Consider the following 8,434-nt stretch of genomic DNA (forward strand, 5'->3'; position numbering starts at 1 on the left):
GTTAAGCACTTCGGATCTATTGATTTGTTTGCTTTATAGTCCCTTGGGAAAAGTGCTGGCATTAGTATTTTAAAGATGAGTATATTAAAACTCAGAAAATAGCATAATATAGCCAAGATCATATATTTTATAAGCAGTGGAGCCTGGATTAAACTCAGGTCTTTTTTTAAACATACAGACCATGTTTTCAACCACTAGATCTTCAGAAAAGATAAAGAGCTCATCTCCTAGAAATACAAGCGATGAGGTTAAAGTCAATACCTTGGAAGATGAATAAAAGCCGTGTTAAAGGAAGACTGACAGAATACACTAAAGCTGGGAAAATGACGTCAGCACCTAGCTGTAGAAGACTTGCTGCTCCATTTTGCATTTAATGCTTTCATCCATCAAATATTTACTGCATGGTATATTGTCCAAATTTCCACCAGAGAAAGCACTAAGAAATAGATAGATAGATGATAGATGATATAGATAGACTGATAGATTATATAGTATGTTATGTATAAAAGGAGCTGCAGGCTAGAGGAAGAATTTCATCTACAGGGAAACTTCAAACTAGATTCCAGTTGATGCGATCATGCCTACCCAGATTTTGGAGAACAATCGTCTTTACTTAAAGTCAATTGATAGTAGCTGCTAACTACATCTACAAAACACCTTCACAGCAACATTTAGACAACTGCTATAGCCTAGCCAAGTTGACACAAAGAACTATCTCACCTGCATACTATTACATTAATCACCCCGTCCCTGCCCTCATGGAGTTTTCAGTGTAATGACTGGAGAACCCTTGCATTGTAGCAGTCCAAGCATAAGCAGAAGGGAAATGAAGATGGGGGCTAGAGAGATGGCTCAGCAGGTAAGAGCGATTGATGTTCTTCCAAAAGACACAAGTTTGGTTCCCAGCACCATATTGGGTGGTTCATAAATATGTGTAACTCCAGCTCCAGGGGAATCCTACAGCTTCTTTTGGCCTCCACAGTCCCCCAAATACAAGTGCGCGCACACACACACACGCACACAAATTAAAAATTAAGAAAAAGAAAAGACATGAAGACTAGCTCAAGATCATTGTGGTAAAAAATAAAAGCAAAAGGTGGGTAAAAACAACATTTCCAAGTACAAGCTCGGAAAGACCTCGGCACATGCTGCCACTGGTTTTTCTCTCTAAAGAAATGCTTCACCACTGGCCAGATTACATCATCAGAAAGTCTTATATCTCTTGAAGTACTTAAAAATTTTTCAAGCATTCCAAAGTCTTTGCCTAGGCCTCCAACTTTTCAACACCAAGAGAAGGCTAAAGAGACCAGTTAATCTGTATCCACTTCAGGTTTTAGCTGCGGTGGCATCTGCACAAAGCTGCTCTTGAAAACTGTAGTGTATCAGTGCCTCCTCAGTGCTGCCACACATGCCCTTGGTGAGCCAGACCCCTGCCCAGCCCACAGTGCTGCCCCATGCATGTGCTCTGAGGGCCACAACTTTCCTTATGTTCACATTTCCTGCCTCTGTTCCTACACTGAACACCTTGTGCCAGAGCCAGCCCAGAACCCTCTGCAGCTCAGCCACAAACTGTCAGAGATTTAATGTTTTGTTTTTTTTTAATATTTTATTTATTTATTTTATGTATTTGTGCATATTGCCTGCATGTAGGTAAGTGCACCCCTGTTGTGCAATGCCCATGGAAGACAGAGAGGCTGTCGGATCCCCTGGAACTGGAGTTATGGACAGTTGTTAGCTGCCATGTGGGTGCTGGGATTTGAACCAGGGTCTTCTGCTAGAACAGTCAGTGCTCTTAACCACTGAGCCATCTCTCCAGCCCCGAGAATTAATGTTTTAATTTACCCCCTTGTGATGCTGTTACAGCAGCCCTAGGAAATTCATACATCTGCCAAGTTCAGGGATAGGTGTAAAGACAACAGAAAATCCAAAATGGTGACAAAACCAAGCATTGGGAATGAAACAGCAGGTTAAGGCAGAGGTGAGGAATCTTCTTGGTACAGAATTAGAATGAGTGTCCATGCCTTGCCTAAATAGTCTGGCAGATGTAACAGAATGGCTTAAGGGCAAAGGCTAGTAATCAGGAGCATAAGCATGTTGTAAAGATTTATTTTTTTTTTTAGTATGTGATTTTGCTTTTTTCTTTAATAAATGGTAACATTTTATGTATACAAAAGAATTGTCTTAGTATGAGTAAATGTTTGATTTGTGTACTTTATATCTATACACCAAAGTTAACATAAAAATTTCTCAGGTGAAAGGTGGTTGCAAATGGAAAAAGCTTAAGCAACCCTGCTTTAAGCTTCCAGGCTCTTGTGCTTTCCTTGGTAGAACGTCACCAGAGGACAGCTTTCACCTTCCACCTTGTCGAAAGAGAGCCCGTCTTGTTTCTGCTGTGCTGTGTGCTTCAGGCTAGCTGGCCCTGGAGCTTCCAGAGGATCCTCCTGCCTGATTCCCATCTTGAGGTTGGAGCACTGGGGTTACTACTCACATAGTCAGGCTAGTGCAGGTAGTGTCTTCACCTGCTGGGGAAGTCTCACTTGGTTTTTGTTTTGTTTGTTTTTGAGACAGGGTTCAGCTGACCTGGAACCTACTATGTGGACCGGAATGGCCTCGATCTCACAGAGATTCACCTTCCTCTGCTTTCCAAGAGCTGGGATTAAAGGTGTAAATGTGTGTCCTACCATGCTGGGCACCTCACTTGTTTATAATATATATAATTTTTAAAAATCAGAAATAAAAATATATAAACTAAAAAGTAGTCTAAAACTCTGAAACTCCTTTTCAAGGGGAGGCAAAGCCACTAGCCTAGTGTCATGGGCCCATGGTAGCAGAGTCTAGGTCTTTTCCAGGCTTCCGGAACTTGATCTGAAGGAAAACTCATAGCACATACAGGCCGGCTTTCTTATTCACGATCTCTCAAAACACATACTTGTTCAGGACTTCTTCCGGATCTACAAAGAGTTGGGCCAGGAATTCATCAGTACAAAAATATGATCTGGTTCCATCTTGTCTGACATAAAAATTTTCTCCTATCTTGCTTCTGGCTTTAAATCTACGCATGGCATGATCATATAACCCACAGTCCTGGAATAAGACACTCTTGCCTGGTTTTAATACCTTGTAAATGTTTTGTAAAACACAAGGCATCTTCTCAGGGTGAACAGCAGAGAGCACAAATATCAAGGTGATGCCATCCAGAGCCTCTGGTGGAACATGTTCAAGAAGGCCATCTCTAGCGAGGACACACTGAAACACCTTGCATCTCTGAGCTTTATGAGGGACCTTGCTTAAAGTAGTTCTGGAGAAAAAAATCACAGATATTCAAATCTTCTAAAAGCAGGAACAAACAGTTCCCAACCCCACAGCTCGCTTCAGCATCGTCAGCTTCTGACCTTCATACTCCCTACATGATCTAAGCTCTTCATACTCTCAGTTCTTCTGAGCCTTTTCCAGTTTTTGCTGTGTAAAGTCAGACACCAAAGCTTGGTATCTTTGCAGTTTATCCTCTTCTTCAGAGCTGAGAACCCTTGCCTGCGGGTCCTTTCCTTTGTAAAGAAGTCACCTCTCCGGCACTGGCGCATGCACTCCGGGAGGCAGAGGCAGGCAGATCTCTGTAAAAATAGACGCCATCTCAGCTGCTGCTGACACATTTAACCCTGAAGATTCTCCTCTCTCTAATCATCTCAGGAATCCGTGCAGAAACTGCAGACACAGGGTTTTTTTCTGATGCTTTTTTTTTCAAGTGATTTCCTGCTTCAGCAGCATACAGGGCCGTCAGTCATGTTGGCCTCCGGGAATAGAATCTGCGAGGTGGAAAACACCCCAGATTAGACCAGCGAGCCTTTCTCCCTTCATAGCACTGCCTCCGCCATTTCCCAAGATTTATTTTATTTTTGAAATGTGTGTGGGCGGGGCGGGAGTGGGGATGTGCACATGCGTGCAGATGTCTGCAGAGGCCAGAAGAGGGCACCAGATCCCCTGGAACTGGAGTTAAAGGCATGTAAGTGCTGGAAACCAAACTTGGGTCCTCTATAGGAGTAGTATGCACTCCTAACTGTTGAGCCATCTCTCCAGTCTTGGCATAAGCATTTTTGAAGACATATGTTTTATGGCAAACAGGAGAGCATCTTTTGGGAAAAGTGTAGAGAAATAAAAATTAATAATCTTTAAGACTTATTTACAAAACAGTAGAAGATTTTTCAGAGAGAATCTTTACTGGGGTGGGGTAGCTGGACATTGCAAACGGTCATAGATGTATCACAGTAAACTGAGCAGGAAAGGAGGTGGAGGCAAGGGACTTTTCGAGGGCAAATAAAGATTGCATGAATTGCTTTTGAAACAGTCATCCTTGGTTACAAGTCTGTGACAGGGGAAAAGGTTGAGCAGTTAGTAGTTGGGCAGATGTCCTTGCAGAAGTATTTCTGTGAATGGGTTGCAGTAGTCTTTAAGTTATGGTTCTAACAGAACTTTTTATTCTTGTTATTGAGTGTATGTGTGTGAGATCGCCTCCTTCATTTTTCCTGGTTATTATTTATTTATTATTAGAATTTGACACAAGTCACTCCATTTTTATTCTGACAATTTTCATAGGACTAATTAAAAATGCGGAGAAGAGGGACAATTAATTAAAGGAGTGAAGAATTTCCAGACATGGTGGTACACAATCCCATTATTCAAGTGGCTGAGGCAGGAGTATGGAGAGTCCAAAGCCAGTCTGGGTTACATAGCAAAACCTTGTCTCAAGAAAACAGAAAAAAAAAGAGTAAGGAACTGATGGTGAAAGAAATGGGTAAAAAGTAATACTATTGAGGGAGAGGAAAGAACATACTTTTTAAGAAGTAATATTGTCTACAGACAGTGGGAGGAGGATGAGGACAGCTGTTAACTAAACTATGGCTGTCCTAGTTTGTCTCTCCATTGCTGTGACAAAACACTCTGACCAATACCAACTTGGGGAGGAAAGGGTTTATTTAGCTTACATATCCTGGGTCACAGTTCATCTGGGAGCCCAAGGCAGGAACTCAGGGCAGGAACCTGGAGGCAGGAGCTGGAGCACAGGCCATGGAGGAATGCTGCTTACTGGCTTGCTCCCTGGCCACTGCTCAGCCTGCTTTCTTATGCAACACAGGCCCACCTGCCCAGGGATGGCACCACCCACAGTGGGCTGGGCCCTCCCATATCACTCAACAATCAAGCAGGTGCCCCATGAACATGGCTACAGGCCAGTCCAATGAAGGCAGTTCCCCAATTGAGGCTCCCTCAACCCAGGTATGTCAAGTTGACACTAAAGCTATCCAGCACAATGGCCATCTTGTATGCAAAGCCTTCGTACTTTCAAACTCCCTGAGAGCACTTGGAACTCAGTAGACATCCAGGGGCTGGAAATGTAGCTCAGTGTAGAGTTAGCATGCTCAAACATCTATATTCAGTCCCTAGCACTGAAAAAAATAAGTGCTTGCCCAATTAATAAAAAGCCATTTTCTAATACCTGAGATTCCAGTGAGCTTGTGAGATTAAGAAGAGGTCTCTGGTTTAACCAAATAAGATTAATTATAAGCTCCTGCAATGTTCTGATTCTTAGAATAGGAAAGTATTACAAACAGGAGAAGCCAGGCCGGGCGTGGTGGCGCACGTCTTTAATCCCAGCACTCGGGAGGCAGAGGCAGGCAGATCTCTGTGAGTTCAAGGCCAGCCTGATCTACATAGTGAGTTCCAGGACAGCTGGGGCTACAGGGAGACCCTGTCTCAAAAAGACCAAAAGAAAAACAAATAAAAATTAAAAAAAAAAAAAAGACAGGAGAAGCCTCAAAAATTATCCACTTTATAGATGAAGAAACTGGGGTTCAAAGATACTGTTTTTGTAACTTGGACTTTTTGAACTGAATATATTTGCTTTATGGAAGGTGATTTTCTATGTTATAGAAGATAATAACCTCTCCCATTATTTTGTTTATTAATTTTTAATATATATATATAGGTCTTTTTGAGAGAGGGTCTCCCTTGTAGCTCCAGCTGACATGGAACTCAGTATGTAGACCAGGCTGGCCTCGAACTCAAAGAGATCCGCCTGCCTCTCCGTCCCGAGTGCTGGGACTAAAGGCATGCGCCACCATGCCTGGCCTTAAAAGATATATTTTAATTTTTATTTATGTGTATGTGTTTATGCCGTGTGTATGCAGGTACCTATGGAGGCTAGGAGATGGCATTGGATCCCTGGAGCTGGAGTTACAAACAATTGTGAACTGTCTGATGTGGATGCTGGGAACTAAACTCAGGTGCTCTAGAAAAGCAGTAAGCTCTCTTAATCACTAAGTTGTCTCTCCTACCCCTCTTATGAATTTTTTATCATTTAAAGAAAGTATGATTCATTCTTTTGAAATTAAAATACATAAACAAATTGTGGAACTAGAGTGTTAAATGGGAAATTTATGATTAGGAAAAAGTAAGAGAGGGCTATAGATGTAGCTCAGTGAGTAGACTACTGGTCTAGCATGCATGAAACCCTGAATTCAGTCCCCAGCACAGCATAAACCAAACATTGGTGGTATATACCTGTCATCCCAGTGCTAGGGAGGTAGAAGTAGAAAGATCAGGAGTTCAAAGTCATCTTCAGCATAGCAAGTTAAGGCCAGCCTAGAGAAGAAGGAGGAGGAGGAAGAGAAAGAGGAGGAAGAGGAGGAGGAGGAGGAGGGAGATGAGAAAGAAGAGGAGGAGGAAGTGGAGGAAGGGAAGAGGGAGAGGGAGAAGAGAGAGGAGAAAAGGAAGAAGAGGAAGAAGGAGAGGAAGAGGAGGAGGAAAAAATAGAAAACTGATGAAAGTTGAGTTTTATGATAGCAACTTACGGTCACTCCCTAGACTCCCTCTGAAGGATGAGTAAGAATGCATGCAGGTTATTTAATGTCATTCCTGGAGCCAGGGGGGAAAGGTGGTATTATACTTGAGTTTCCAATTAGAAATGAGCACCATGCTGGTGCACCATTTAGGTCCACTCCAAAGTAGATGTTTTCATGACTCATTTTCTACATCCTTGCTGGGACTTGGGCAGCAAAGAGTCATGACAAGCCCTGAAGTAGACAAACAGCAGCATTTTTGGTAACAGCACCAAGTCATAGTCCCCCAAGTCATCCTGACTCCAATACCATGGGGGCTCTAAGATGTCAGGCAGGGCGGAAGAATGGGACCCAAGGTCACTCGTTAAATGAATTGGTTGGAACAAAAAATATTCTAAAGTAACAAGGTAAAAAATTCCTTCAAGGAACCCCCAGAATGTGACTGGCCCCTCATGCCAAAAACGTTGGCAATATTCTAGTCTGTTTTTAATGTTGTTCAATGTGAGCAGAAACAGGTGAAATTAAAAGAAGACAGATGCAATTACCAAGACTACTTGGTCAATACCAACCTTCTGCCCATGGCTGCTCTGAATGGTTCAAGATTCAAACCACTTTGAATCCCAGTTTTTACTTCCTATTGGAGGATACTACTCAAATATTTAAAAATAACTAACTGCTTACTAGACTGGGTGTGATTGTGTATGCCTATAATACCAGCTCTGGATAGAAGTGCAAGGTCATCCTTGGCAACATAGTGATTTTAAAGCCAGCCTGACCTACATGAGACCTTGTTTCAAAAGAGAAAAGAAAAATAAAGACATAAGCTTAAAGGAAAAGAAAATATATTTATTTTTTAAAGTACTTTATTGAAGTTACAAACAGTATTTTACCATTAAGTGTAAAAACAAGTTATCGGACTGATTAAAAGTTAGAACCAGACACATTCAACTAGCTAAACATTTGCCAGGACCTGGCAACACCTGAGTACATTTTACTGACCCAGAGGGCACCTGCCACATTCATCACAGATAGAATATTCAATATTTTAAATGATGATTTATTATTACCAGTCAGAAATGTGGCGTGAAATAATGACACAATAAGGCTATTTTGGTGGGAAATTTTACTTGACCAAAAGATTTAGAATCACTAGCTATAAGGCTTAATTTTCAATATATACCTATAAGGTGCTACTAATATTTGTTGCTGAAATTGAGGACTAACTTCTATCAACTGTGGCTTATTTTTTCCAATACCTTGCTTATTCATCCTAACTCACTCAATCATGGCATTTGTCTTTTTCTTTTTCTTTTTTTAATGAAAAGTACTCATTCATTTTGTGGGAAGAGAAATGATTTAAATGTATAGTTGCCTAGAGCTGAAGGGGATAATCAGTTTTACAAATCAGAGTGATGTATTTGCAAGGCTAACATCATTCACAGTTGGACTGAGTCAGGCTCTGCAGCACTACAGTTTCTGTCCACTGGTGCTTCATCTGAGCTTCAGGCAAATCACATCAGCCAGAATCCATGGTGCTTCATAACAGAGGAGCCAAGCACATACACGAGGAATGCGTGTCTAGAGAACATGCCCCTGGCATTAAC

At 41.7% G+C, this 8,434-nt stretch overlaps 1 pseudogene; it reads right to left on the reverse strand.

Annotated features, from left to right (window-relative positions):
* Window positions 1-2,811: 2,811 nt before the first annotated feature.
* Window positions 2,812-8,099, reverse strand: LOC103731269 (annotated as a pseudogene).
* Between the last annotated feature and the right edge of the window lie 335 nt (window positions 8,100-8,434).

This window comes from Nannospalax galili, unplaced genomic scaffold (assembly GCF_000622305.1).
Source record: "Nannospalax galili isolate Female #2095 unplaced genomic scaffold, S.galili_v1.0 scaffold494, whole genome shotgun sequence".
Taxonomy (NCBI): domain Eukaryota; kingdom Metazoa; phylum Chordata; class Mammalia; order Rodentia; family Spalacidae; genus Nannospalax; species Nannospalax galili.